This window comes from Acomys minous, assembly GCF_964271855.1.
Source record: "Acomys minous genome assembly, chromosome: 5".
NCBI lineage: Eukaryota > Metazoa > Chordata > Mammalia > Rodentia > Muridae > Acomys > Acomys minous.
The window spans coordinates 91,740,408-91,754,424 of record NC_140494.1 but is presented as its reverse complement, the minus strand read 5'-3'; the positions used below and the strand labels follow the sequence as shown (position 1 = coordinate 91,754,424).

The following is a 14,017-nucleotide window of genomic DNA, read 5'->3' as shown; positions in this document are numbered from 1 at the left end:
ACTAAGGGGCAGAAGCCATGAGTGTGACTGGCCACAACAGGAGCAGTGGGTCTCACTGGAAAGGCTGCAAGGGAGGTGGATGGCTCCTTGGTGCTCTACCATACTCATTCTGGAGCGGTGTCATCTGGAGCCTCAGTACAGGCGCAGCGTGCTTCCTCATCCAGGCACAGCAGTAGTGGCCATGGGTGCCAAATTCCTTTATTCCTAACACAGCTCAGTTCACTTCTGCAGCTCAGCTTTCTGCTGAGTTTGGAGGGAGCACAAACTCTCTGGAACTTCAACTACCCGGGGCTCCCATTCAGAGCTCTTCGCACTTTTTTTTCTTTCTTTGCACAGGCTGAATATTTTGGTGCCACCAATAAGACCTTCATGCCTGTCATCATTAGGACCCACTATCTATTGAGTACACGCTGTCTATGAAAGCCTGGTCCTTGTGTTCATTATCATCTTTGAGTCTCACAACATGATTAGGTAGGAACTATCATCATTATTATGATCATTCTCTTGTTAGAGAGGAAGGCACTGAAATGGAAGAAGCCACTTGTTTAAGATCCCTGATACATAAAGGGTGGAGCTCCACATGGAATCCAAGCTGCCTGACTTTCATGGCCTGCTTTGTATAACTGTGACCCAATCTGAGACCCCCAACAGGGAGTAGGAAGTGCCGTGAAGATGCTGAAGGCTGGAAATGGATTCAGGGGACTGAAGGCAGAGGTGGTAGCTGTTGTGGACTGATCCATGAAGGCCTTTCTAGGGAAATAACTTGTAGACAGATGGGAAAGAGATGGTTGGATAAGTAGCTACATGAGGAAGGTCCTGGGCTAAGGAAAGAGTGGGTCACACAGTTGGAGACTGCTCTTGAGCTGAAGCGTGGAAGGAGGAGAAACATTTGAAGCTTGATTTTTGTATTTTCCATCCTTCAGAATAGTGGGAAGCCACACCTGTTACTTATACCACCTTGTTCATCAACATCATGTATTAAGCTGCCCAAGGATATGAGGACAGACAGAAGGGAGGGAGGGAGGAAGGGAGGGAGGGAGGGAGGAAAGTGGGGAGGGAGGGAGGGAGGAAGGGAGGAAGGGAGAAAGGAAGGAAAAAAGGAAGGAAGGAATTCCTATACTCCTAGGAGGAAGGAAGGAGAGTAGAAGCCAGCAAATGTCATAGAGGGGAGGAAGCACAAGCAGGACAAATGCTCCCATAAAAGCAAGACAGGGTATGACAATAGAGTCAGCAGCCACATGGATCACAACCTGCTGTAAGTGTCTTGCCGAAGGCCTGGCTGTCATTCACCTACTTCCCTGCTCTCTTCATTTCCAGATCACTTGTCACCTCACCTTATACTCCTAATATTTCCTGCTGGTGGTGTCTATCTTCCCACTAGAGCCCAGCTCCCATGGGGCAAGGAGTTCGGCTTTCTCGTGCATTTGGATATGTATCTCTAGCACTCAGAACCCGGCGTAGCAGAGCGCTTAGCAAAATGCTCACCAACTGCAATTTTCCAGAGAAATTCAATTTGACCCAGACCGTATCAGGGTCAAAGCTTCATACACCCACTCACTGAGAGATGTCCACACTGTTTTGGCTCCCCTTGTCTACTCTGCATGCAGATTCTACAGGCTCAAGTGCCTAAGGCAGATATGAATGCCCTCTTTCTCAACAAGATGCCCTTCATTTTGATGGTTCTTGGCTGTCCCCATGTGCCATAAGCCAGCGGGACCTATCACCTCTGCCCTTCTATGTCTCTCAGGGTTGGGAAGAATAGCTTTTCCAGATGACTCAGGAGAGACTGAAAACAACAGAACCCCACTATACCATCCATTTCACAAGGCAGTGCCTCACTCACAATGGTGTTTCCAGATTTTATGTGCTGCTCTCTGTCTCTGGGCTTGTCTGCTGTGACCCAGATTGATGGCTTTTCCCAGCTCTCCCTGAGCTGCTCACTCTTGACCATCTGGGTGTCGGCGCACCCCCCACACGTCTGTCAGCTGTCAAACTCCCTGGATCTCTGTCTATTTATTGATCTGTAAATTTCCTGCCACTATGCATCCATCAACCATCCACCCTTTTCCATGCCTCCTGTCACAATATGCCCTCTGGCACCCCCTCTCCTTGCCTAATGTGGCCTTCTCTCCTTTTGGGGGAAGCAGGCAGTCACCTATCAGCATTCACCGTCCACCTCTGGTCGTGAGTGCCATCTCTGCAGAGCAGGCAAAGGGGCAGACTTGAAGGCAGGGTGCAGCTCTAATCTCAGTGCAGTGGAAGGACCGGAAGCACCGCCTCTTGAAGCTGTTGCGCCAGACTCCCATTTGACCATAGTGAAGTCATTAGTTTCTCTGAATCTTGTTCTCGTTCACAGACGAGCAACAGGAACCATTTCTCCCATGTCACAGGTGTGGCCCGAGGTTCAAATGACAAGAAGTTCTGCACACCTGGCTTGGTCCCAGGCATGGAGTAGGTCATCAGGGATTCCCTTGAGACTGTAGGACACAGGTCCCGTCTCAACACGTGATGTTAACAACTGCTGTTTATTGAATAACTGCCTTAATTGTGCTAAGTTCTGTGTATGTGTCTTTGTCTTTAATTTTTGCTGACCTTGATCAGCAAAGTGTGGTCCTCAGACCAATGTCACATGCAGCTTGTTAATAGCATTCATGCTCAGTCTCCATTTTCACCTCCTTGGCATCAGAAATGGTGTTTCGCAAGATCCTTAAGATACCAAAAGTGGCATACTGCTATTGCTGACCCTCATTTACAGGTTAAGCAGCTGATATTTAAACCTGCTAAAGAATTTTAGCTTGTTTCAGACCACAAGTCCACCACATGGCAACACTTGAGCTCTAAGCTTGGAACACTTTCTCTGTCTTCTCCTTGGACCGAGATGAACGGCTGTTGGATGCATTCAGAGCCCACAGCCTCAGAAGTGCCCATGGTTCAAAAAGCCAAGGCTCATTGTTCCTTTCATCAGAAGGGAGTGTAGTGCTAAAATTGCTAGATCAGGAAGAAGGAGATTAATATTAATTACTATGTGATGTTGTACAAGTTAATTCACCTCTCCAAGCCTCTGTTCCTTCTTTCAGAAAGCGGAATGACTTGGCTCGGTATATCTATTTCTATTCCATGACCAAAGCAACTTGGCTAGAAAGCAATTTTCCTGTCTTACATGTCTCAGTCCCAGTCCATCACTGAGGGAGGTCAGGAAGGAACACAAGACAGGAACCTGGAGACAAAAATGGAAGCACAGGACACGGAGGAACACTGCTCACTGGCTTGTGCTCCATGGCTTTCTCAGTTCTCTTCCTCACAGAATCCAAAACCACCTGCCCAGAGATGGAACTATCCACGGCAGGCTGGACTCTCCCATATCCGTCATTAATTAAGAAAAATCCCCTCTGCGCCCGCCCCCCTGTAGACTTGCCTACTGTCCGATCTGATGGAGGCATTTTCTCAATTGTATTTCCCTCTTCCCATATGATCCTACTTTGTGCCAACTTGAAACTCCCCAACCAGAACAATATTTATAACAGTGTCTTTGTTTTTCAGCTGTTTATGTTTGATAGTCACATGGATGTTTGTAGTGTTGCTGCCGGTTGCCAGTTAGAACTTGGGCAGTAATGGTGTTCGAATGAGATATGGGGGTAAAGGAGCACAAGAGATTGTAAGGTGATCTTGGATTAAACCTGGTTTTTCCTAAAATGATTGATTCTCTGAAAGAGGTAAGCCAGGAAAGAGCATCAGTGATTCCTGGTGATTACCTTAGAGCTGTTTGTGGCACTAAAGACCCTCCCATGCATCAGTCCCAGGCCTCTCTCAGGGGGTTTATGGACCAAGGACATCTGGTGCCTGCAGCTTTACGTCTGCTGGTGTGATCCACCAGAATGGGGAGAGGCCGATAACACTCCAAATGCTGGTGCCTGCATAGCTTTAATTCCTTCTGAAGGGTCGGGGTTATTTCTCCATTGGGAGTGCTAATGGGATTCTAATACCCTGGCAAATGGGATTTTTTACAACTGCCATTCTGCAGTTACTGAGATGGCGTGTCGCTGGGACAGCCTTATAAATCCTGCCAACTCGGTCTGAGGAGGAGGAGAAGGAGAAGAGGACCACAGGGAAAGACTCCCTCCAGCACTGGCCACTGGTGGACCACCAAGTTGGGGTTGCTGGGATCTAGTCCTCGGGATGAGTTACTGACTCTGCCTGAGAGTCAGACTATGCTATGGAACCATGGGGGAGTTCAGGGTCTTGGACTATAGAAAGGCAGGTGGAGTGTCATGGAAACAAAGCCAAGGAAATGTAGGAAATATATTCTGCTCTTTCTTCCTTTTTCTTTGCAGTTCGGGTTCCTGAGGTCTGTTTCTGAAGGCTTATGAACAAGGACCTATTTGCTAGAAACCGGTTCCTCTGTTCCTCTAAACCTAGTAGGACAGGACCCAGAGGACTCAAAACCCAGCTCCTGGAGGCTAAGGAGAAATCACATGCTATGGAACCTATCTTGATATTGGGTTTAAGAATAGATATCTCAGAGTAGAATACTAGTTAAAATCTACTAGTTAAAACAGTAGATTTGGGAGTATATTTAACACTCAGATTAATTATTCCTAAGCTTGCGTTCCTTGTGTAATTTGGTATCCTCTGACAGTACACTGTTCACAGACAATTTGTGATTTGATGGGCAGGATTTCTTGGAAAGAGCATTACAGCAGGTGTGAGGAAAATTAATACTGGAAGCCAGTAGTGTGGCTTGCTTTCGGACTCATCGCTTTCCAGTTGATGAAGTGAGACTCAATCTCAAATCTGTGACTTTAAACCCAGTCTCTCCTTCCCCGGAGTCCTGTGAGCATCTTCTGGGGGATGTCAAGGGATACCCTTCCTCCTCAAGATAAGGCAAAGGAAAGATTTACTAATGAGTGACCTTAATGTGGGCTGTGGGCTTGCTCATTATTTGAAGTTTGTCCAATGACCATCATACAGACAATCCATCCTTAGTTTGCTCCAAATACTTCATCTTGCCTCTCTTCATTCTGTCCCTGAATGTCTGTACATTCTCTGATTTCCTTCCCTGACTTGGTTGCCTGTTGCCTCCTCTTTCAGGCACAGAAACTGAACGGATGGTCATCTAGTGCATCACACTCTAGTGCGAGCATGCTTTTCTTCTTATCAAGATATACAGGAGTGTTGTCATGACCAGGTTCTCATACACACTTACAATTAAAGAATGCTCACATAACTAGACCCAGGAGACAAGAAGAAGATCTGGATCTAGTTTTCAAGAAATTGACAAGTTTCCCGGAGAGGCGAGATATGTCCACAAGCCAAGGCCTAAGGAAGTCAGCAGCTCCTGTAGTGTCTCATCCTGTCTTCCCATCAGTGGGGAAGGGGGTTCAGGCTGCGGGTGTTTTGTTTAGCTTGTTGGCTTTGTTTTGTTCTGAAGTGCTGGAAAGCAAATTCCGGGCCTTTTACGTGCTAGGGAAGCATTCTGATTTCTTCCGTAGGCATAAGGAAACAGAGGCTCAAAGACGTTAAAAGAGAGACTCACCCAAACATATGAATTTGGAAGGTGCTGGCTTGAGGTATCACTTCTGCCATTTGCTGATTTGCAGGTTGTGAATCCAAATGTAACATAGGGCATCAGAGCAAGAATACAACCAAGAGCAAGGTTTCTTAAATGAGATGACATGTGCAGATAGGGCAAGTCACCATGGCATGAGAATCCACAAGCTACAAGAACTATTTCATATGTTTCCACTCCAGGAGACAGTGCATACTTTCAGCTGTGTGTGTGAGGGTGTGTGTGTGAGGATCATCAGGCTTCATCCTCTGCCAATCTCCTCTACTTAATCCCAAACCTCTAATCCCAAAACCTCACACTTATGCCTTGCTCTCTTGTCTCCATGGCAACCTGGCTCCTGCCAGCTTCCTGCTGCATACATTGCCTTACTGTCCTGTCCTTCTTTCTGCTTTAGGATAAAGTAAGACCAGCCCTTGGCCCAGCAAAGCAGGCCTGCCTGTGTCATTCGCTGGGTGTGAATGGGGAGTGTGCAGGATTTACCTGTACCACTTTCCTGTTCCAAGCCATCAAGGAATGACCCAATTCCAAGTCACAGTGATTTTCAAGAGAGCAGTGATACTAACTTCCAAATACCTCGCCTTATTTTTCCCCAATCTGTACAACCTACTGAGTCACTGTTATTTTCATTTGGTGATTAGTGCTTTGTTTTGTTGTCCCTAGACCTTTATAAAGTCCTTGGGTCACAGTATGAAGAATAAATTACAGAGGAGTGATTGACCCTAAATACGGCTCATGGACCGGTAGAAAGGCCAGAAAGAATGTGCAAGGCAGAGGTTGTGAAAGAGGGGTGCTTCAGAGCAGCGCCTCCTAGACATGACATGACTACTGTACTCACAAGCTCATTCTAGCTGTGGTACCTGCCTAAAGCCTGCTCCAGATTGGCCCACACCATTTCATGATGTGTGGGGGAGGGGCGTCTGAAGCCAATCAATCACTAAGGGATTATGAGCAGTTAATGGGTGTTGTGGAGGGGAGGGTCATTTTTTCCACAGTGGTCGAAGTTTCCGTGTTCCAGTAATTATTCCCATTATCATGCTTATGAAAAAACTAATATCAAAAAAGACATCAAAGTAGGATAGGGCTTATTGTGAAAAGAAAGTTTCTATGAGGAGGCAGGGACATCGAGGGTAATGGGGCATCAAATACTCGAAATTAAAGATAGATAGATAGATAGATAGATAGATAGATAGATAGATAGATAGATAGATAAGTTTTCTGTGTAAATGTGCCTGTGTTACATATAATTGTCAGAGATGAAATTTAATCAATTAACCAGTCTGTTTAAAGTTTCAAGATCTATGCAGTTTCAGGAACTAATATTCAACTGCCTGGCACCCTTCTTTCATGCTCACCCACATGTCTGGCTTTGCAGTAATGTTTGTAAATCAGTTGAAATCCACTGGGAACTACAGGGACGGTTGGTGCAGAGGGTGGCTAATGGTGAATTTACCATCCACTAAGCTGTGATTCTGGTTTTCAGAAAGAAGCTAGGAGCCATGAACACAGAAGGGAGGTGCCATGATTTGTCCTACAGAGCCGTATCTGTTCCCATGAACTAATATAGTATTAAAAGTCATTTAATGTCCTAGGGACATCAGTTCTCCACAGTGAAAATGGATCCAGTGGTGTTTAAACTTCCGCCAACCCCAGGTCTTTTGATAGGATCTGAAAGAGGATGCCAAAGAAAATATGTTGCCAATTTTTCCATTCTGAGCTCTAAGCCACAGGACCTTCCACACTGTCTTCAGTGGCTTGGGAGACCTTCCTCCAAGATGTACTATACACAGCCATGTGCCTGATCAGGGAGGCAGGTGGCTAGAGAACACAGGTTCCCAGACCAGAAGCTAAGGAGGAGCCAAGCCATCACAGAGGGCCTGAGCCAGGCACGGAGCCCAGCAGGTAAGGCCAGAATGACAGCCGGTGGAGAGAGCCGAGCAATGTGGTGCCCTAATTGAATCAGGGTGAGATGAGTCTGTCTGGCTGCCAGTGACCCTCAGTCCTGGCCTGTTGTGAGTCAGGGCTCCATGAAGAATTGTCTGTTGCCCTGTAAGCTCCAGCACACCTTTACTTTTCCCTTGTGGTTTAAAATTCTCTGAATACAGGCATGCCCATGTCTCCAGACTTCATATGGAGTCCAAGGCCTCCGACAGGCTTAACTTCAAAATCGGTTTCAACAAAACAGAAGAGCAACTCTGAGATTATGCATGCTGCATGGCTGAGTCCAGTCTCTGTTTGAGATTGATTCTTCTCCATTCCCAATTGCAGGAAGCCAGAGAGATGGGTTTATTGTCTTAGGCAATCACATTCTGGCACCTGGCAGCTGTGTCCTGTACCGCCTCCCTCCCTCCGCTGTCTACAAAATCGGCAGTGCTGAGTTTCATTTGGTCCCCTGGATCTTGCATCGTGGTGAGAATATGTGCTATGACCATTTTAACTGGAGGCAATTTTGCAAGGCCAATCTGTGTGTCAGAGGATGACCTTCCGAAGTGCGAGGGCAGGAAGACCCTAACCTCACCTGGCCTTGTAGGTGCAGGGCCCAATACCTTGGTATACTTCGGGACTTCCAGTCATAGTGACATGACAGTCAACTTGAAAACTAGACAGATCATCACTGTTGCCAAAAGGAAAATGATAGGCTCTATGGGATCCGAAAGGGTGGCCATCCCCATGAGCATCTCAGTTCACAAACTCCGCATTGCCCAGCCCACTTGCTCATCCCAGGTTTGATAACCAAACCTCCCAGTGAAAGTTGCAGCATGAGCCCTGGGCCTAAGGGACACTCATGGATCATAACACTCTAGTTTATCTGGAGTGCTAACCCATTCACGCGTGAGCACACACCTATGCGTGCCCTGCCACTGATTATGAAAACAGATTATTATGTGTTTGTTCACTTTCTGGGCATATTTAAAGTCTCTGTCTGAGTCTTTGTCACCAGCTCCTACTACAACACCTTACTACGTCATGTCTGCCATGCCTACTCTTAATTTAGATTATACTATCTGCAGCCTCCCTAAGCATCAAACTTTCCTTAAAACAGAGTCTGGAAGAGACAGTGTAGGTATGTCACCTGGATGGAGAGTGCAATGTCACATTCTTGGAGATCTCACATGTTTAGACTCTGGCTCTTAAGTACAGTACTGTGAGATTTCCAGAGTTTGCTCATAGCCTCTGTGATGCCTTCAAGTTGAGTTAGTTAGATGTATCTGGCTCCCTTCTGCAGCAGGCTGTGCCAGGCTCGCGGTTTCCACACTATGACAATGGACAAGATTGGAAATAACAACACGAGGCATTCAACCTCTCTTCCAGATCTAGTGTGCACTGGACGAGCCGCAGCCCCCCACCACCACCAGGGTTTTCTTGTCTCCTCTTTCCTGCTTCCTTAGGCAGTAGCCAAACCAGGATCCACGGTGGGCAGAGGGAGAGCCTTGGATACTTGTCCAAGGAGCACCTGTAGGAACAGGACTGGACTCTGCAGCATTTCCTTGTCTTGGCCTTGGGCTGCCCTCAGCAATACTTTCTCTTCCGTCATCTCGATCTATTGCACAACACAGCATCCCACACCTGGGACTGTGCTTTGCCCTCCTGAGACTAGGAGCTTGTTCAAAGTTTATCTAAAGGCAAGCTCTGGCACCCCCTCTTGGTCTTCCCAGCCTGCTCGCTATATATGCTTTCAATTCCTCGATCTATCTGATGACTGTGCCCTTTCTGTCATGATGCAGCCTTCTCCTCCTGTTCTCTGGAGAGATACCCTGCTTCCTTCTTCTCTGAGCATCGCAATCTGTACTCTTGGAAACACTTGGATTTCTCCCACCAATCACAGTGTACTCAGATGCACAGGGAAGTCAAGGCTTTGCACCTGCATCCCGTTCATGCTTAAAGAAACAGCTTAACTCATGGCACCGCGAGAAAGATTTCGTTAGCCTACATGCTGGGCGAGACGTTATGGAGATGGCTTCTTCTCCATGGAGGAGGACCTGTGAGCTCAGCATTTCACCTCTGGTGTTTCCAGAGACCATGAAAATACTCAACCCAGAACCCAGGGATAGCCAAGCCGGTCCAAACAGCAATACTGATAAAAGACCGCAAAAGACCTTTGATGAAAGTCAAGGTCATCTCCTCATGAGCCTTTGACTTGAGGGAAAGGAGCAGAAATTTTAAGAATATGGGAGATGGGATTAAGGAAATGAAAGCTGGTCCCCGCCCCGCAAGGTCCTCTTCCACCTTCAGATGTTATGAAGATAGAACGAGAGAACCAATATGAAAGCACTTTGAACTGTGTTAGGCTCAAAGGAGCTTTAAGGATCTGAGGTATTATGGCTATCCTTTAACCGTGCGATAATATTGATTATGTGGGGGCAGGGCAGGGTGTCTCCAGCTGCTCCACCAGGTCCTTGCGAGCTGAGTGTTTTTATAAGTATTGCTGCACATAGGCCCCTAGCAGCCTGAGCTTCAGAAAGAGATTTATAAAGGTGGTAGAGGGCCCAAGGTGAAGTTTTATCTTAATTATGTGTTGCCAAGTGGCTTTCCTCAGTCACTACCCTGGGGGATAGAAGCAAGTGTGCGCTTCCCTGCGGACCACCATCTTCTTGACTGGGACGATTACTGTGTGCATTTCCCCTGGCTCTCGCCTCTGGAATTTATGCTCCCAAAGCCTGGCTGGCTTCAGGCTTCAGCCGAAGAAATTTGTTAATAATGATAATAAGAAGGATGGTCAGTCAGCTGAGGGTACCATAGCGCCCCATGAGAGAAAGCATAAGAAAATTGCCCCTAAGGTAAACACTTGGATTTAATTTTCCAGCTTAGGGCTCTGCTCTGGATGATAAAATGCTGGTTCAGACTCAGGGTCCTGCGGAAAGGGCGAGAGTCTCTGCTCCGATGGGCACAAGCTGCACAGCCTGTGGAATCCTTTGCTTTTCTAAGGCTTGGCTTCCTCTTCAGAAAGCAGGGAAATACAAATGGCAACAATCACGCCGGGCCTTCTGCGGATACCCTGCCTGTAATAAATCTCCAGTAATATTAGCTGTACCTAATATCAGCAGCCCTTAAAAAGCCTCAATGTCACCACTTGGTGGTTTCAAAAGGTGGATACAGTAGCCTACCCTAGGATGGATTAGTCAGAATCTCGAGGGGGGTGAGACTCCGTTTCTTCTACAGAGCTGCTTCTGATTCAGAATTTGTACCAGCGGCCTCACAAGTTCATTAGGACTCAGGTAGTCGCATCACGCTAAGCAGTACAGTGCCAGCGCACAGTGGGCTCGCCCTCTGCTCCTATCCTGCTTGAGCATGGGTATCATGCGCAGACATGGACATTGTGAGGAGCAGGGCTCTCTGCCCGAGGTATATGACATCCCCTGCCTCCGTTTGAGTGCCTAATCACCTACTAAAGCAATGTGGCCCTCTGCATCCTCCCCTGCCATGAGCACGAGCCTGTAAATGTTGGGGATAACTACGGGCAAAATGACAGGGCCAGACAGAGTCACCTAACCAGGAAACAGGTAACAAATGAGGTGGGAGCTGTACATGAGTTCAAGGTGAGGATTGTAGAGATCATTTTTTTGCTGGTGTCAGGGACAGTACTTTACGAATGTGCGATTTTTGCCTTGGAAGCCAAAGCCTGCTTCAAAACCGTAATTCACACATAATGAACTTACAGAGTTATAGCCCTGGAGTCAGTGACTTCCTCCTGCTCATTTGGCCAGTTTGGCTGCATCAGGTGTTTAAGCAGAGAAATGAGAAGTGTTTCAGGGAGATTAGACACATAATGCTTCCTGTGCATGCCCTGGCTAATTTACAGCCATTTTTGTTGAATTATCATATGTACCGCTGTGGCAAAGCTGAAGAGCCCCTATTTCTACCCAGTTTCTAGGTGGAAAAACAGTCACCAAGAAAACCTGCATACTGACTATGTGGTATTTGTGCTTAAAAAATATGGACCCCTTGCTGCACACACACTGCCATTTTCCCACAGATCTAGACAGTACCTACTGGTCCTGTTGAGAGCCATGTGTATTTATGTATTTTTAAACTAATATATGAGACAGAGAAAGCATGTCTTGATTGAGTAGATTCCTGTTAATCAATGTTTTATTTCTGGAGTGTGTTTTTAATTTCTCAAAGTGCTTTTACATATATTATCTCTCTTCATTTACACAATGATATGTGGATCAGAAAAGCGGGTCCTATTTCATTCCATGGGACAGACGCGTTGGTGATTGATTCGGGAAGTGGTGTAACATTGCTAGGGCTAAAACCTCAGTTCTCTGAACCCGTGCTGAGGAGGCAAGGTGACACCCTTCCTGAAAAAGTACCCCCAGCATTACCTACATTATGATTCAACTTGACCCTCGGGACTCAGGAACAGGGGAAGGGCCTGAAAGAATTTCTTCTGTGATTGTCTCTGTCCTTTTCTCTCCTACATATTTATTTAATGATAAAGAACAACCCTTTTTCACCTCATTTCCAGTGATTCCCAGAGACCCAAATGCAGAAACAATTTAGACTGCCTGGCAGTGGCTGCCAGATCAGGAACATCGAATCTGTAAAGTGGGATGTCTGTCTGTCTTGATAAGACAGAACCATATAAGGTGGGATGTCTGTCTGTCTGTCTTGATAAGACAGAACTGTATAGCGCCAGGGAGACCATTGGAAGTAGCCACAGGCTTTCCTTGAGACAAAAAAGCATCCTGATTAAGAAGTCTGTTCCACTTTTGCACCACCCTGGACTTTCTGGTGTGTGGTGAGGAAGCAGCTTCTGGTTTGCTGTGCCACAGGCAAGGTCTGCACTGCTGAGCGGCAGTTCACAGGCACCCCACCTGTGCCCTCTGAAGACAAGGGTGAGATCTGAACCAATGTAGGGAAACCAAACTCCTGGCACCCATGTCACATGGCAAACAAACGTGATGACCACTGTACTGTGGACCTGGGGCCAAAACCTGATTCCCCTTATTTTACATCTCCTATGGCCTCCTTGATTGACACCTGACTGTCATCAGCAAGTAGACCTTGATGTCTTGGTAACAAGGGGGTGGCGTGGTTTCAAGACCAAACAACATGCAAGCTTACAAATGAGATCCAAGATCTGATTGAGTTCAGCTTCATCCTGCTTGGGTGCTAACTCCTGTATCTTAGCAGTGCTCTTTGTATGTTTTTTTTTTCCCAGACAGTCAACCAAGTACCAGCCCTGTTCTCGCTGTGTATTTATTTTGCTATTTTACTATTAAACTGTTTTGCTTGTAAATCTGTAAAGTCGACTCAGATTCTTTGATGTAACCTCTCTGTGATTCTGCCTTGGCTCGGGCTGAATGGCCCTACTCCAGGTGCTTGAAAACCCTTAACAAACAGCTGTGTCTGAATTTTTCCTACCTGTAGGCTGTGGTTCCAACTAACCCATTTCCCAGCCATCACCACTCCTTTTTAACCTCCCTACTTCCTTTCTCACTGAGGACCCCTCCCTCCATCCTCAGCCCCTGCTACTAGCCTAGGTGGCGCGGCCCATCTGTCCTACTCAGAATTCTAGAAATTGGCTCAGCCATTCGAATTAACACTAACACAAACATCCTCATTTACATGGAACGCACAGAAGGTGACATTCTGTCTGTAACAATAGGTTATAATTATCATGTCTCTCATTTGTATTCTATTTTACAGCTTCTTGAATTGTTTCCACATGCATTATCCCATTGGATTCCGCTCACAGTGCTGGGAGGGAGCCAATTATTCTTCCATTCCCTTACTCACCAAATATTTATGGAGGGCTAGAGGAGCCGAGGTGACAAGGAGGGCATGGTTCCTGCCCTGGTGGAGCTTACACTCGAGACGAAATAGATGGAGCCATGTCCGTTCCACTGCTACTAACTGAGGACCAGAGAAAATTGAGGTTTCTAATCACTCCCTTGAAGAAAGTGCCCCCTCCCTCCTGTAGGGGGCGTCTGCACCCTCAGAGGCTTCGAGAACTCTTCCTAAGGCCTTCGCTGTTCCTCTGGGCACACACAGGCTTCTCTGAATGAGCACATGGGCTGTGTTTCAGAAGTCCATTTTCAAGTTGAGTCGTTGGAATTCAGAACAGAGTTTCCCATAGCAATTATATTATAAATGGTTACTATGTTACAAGGCCATCTAACAAAAGCCCAGTTAACCCAGTTAACCCATAACGCAGCTGAGGCATGCTATTAATAGGACAATCCCCTGCACTGCTGCATGGAGGGGGGCATTTCATGGGCTTCATTCAGAATCGATGGCAAGTGAATGAAGTCTCCCCCTGGCCGTGGGGTCGTGCTGTGTGGCAGGCCTCCTTTCCTCTGTGTGTTTATTGCCCTTGTCGTCTTCTTTGCTTTCTCTGTTTCTTGTGTGCCATGTGAGGGACTAATATGTCTAATCACCAGGCTTAGCTTACGTGGATCTTGTGCTATCAAGTGAGTAAGTGCTTGTCTGGCTTAAGGAGAAATATAT

At 46.7% G+C, this 14,017-nt stretch overlaps 1 protein-coding gene across 4 annotated transcripts in view; it reads left to right on the top strand.

The window, feature by feature from the left end:
* LOC311597807 (neurotrimin) overlaps positions 1 to 14,017 on the top strand; it is a 964,426-nt gene that overhangs the window by 129,468 nt on the left and 820,941 nt on the right. The gene's annotated exons all lie outside the window — the stretch shown is intronic.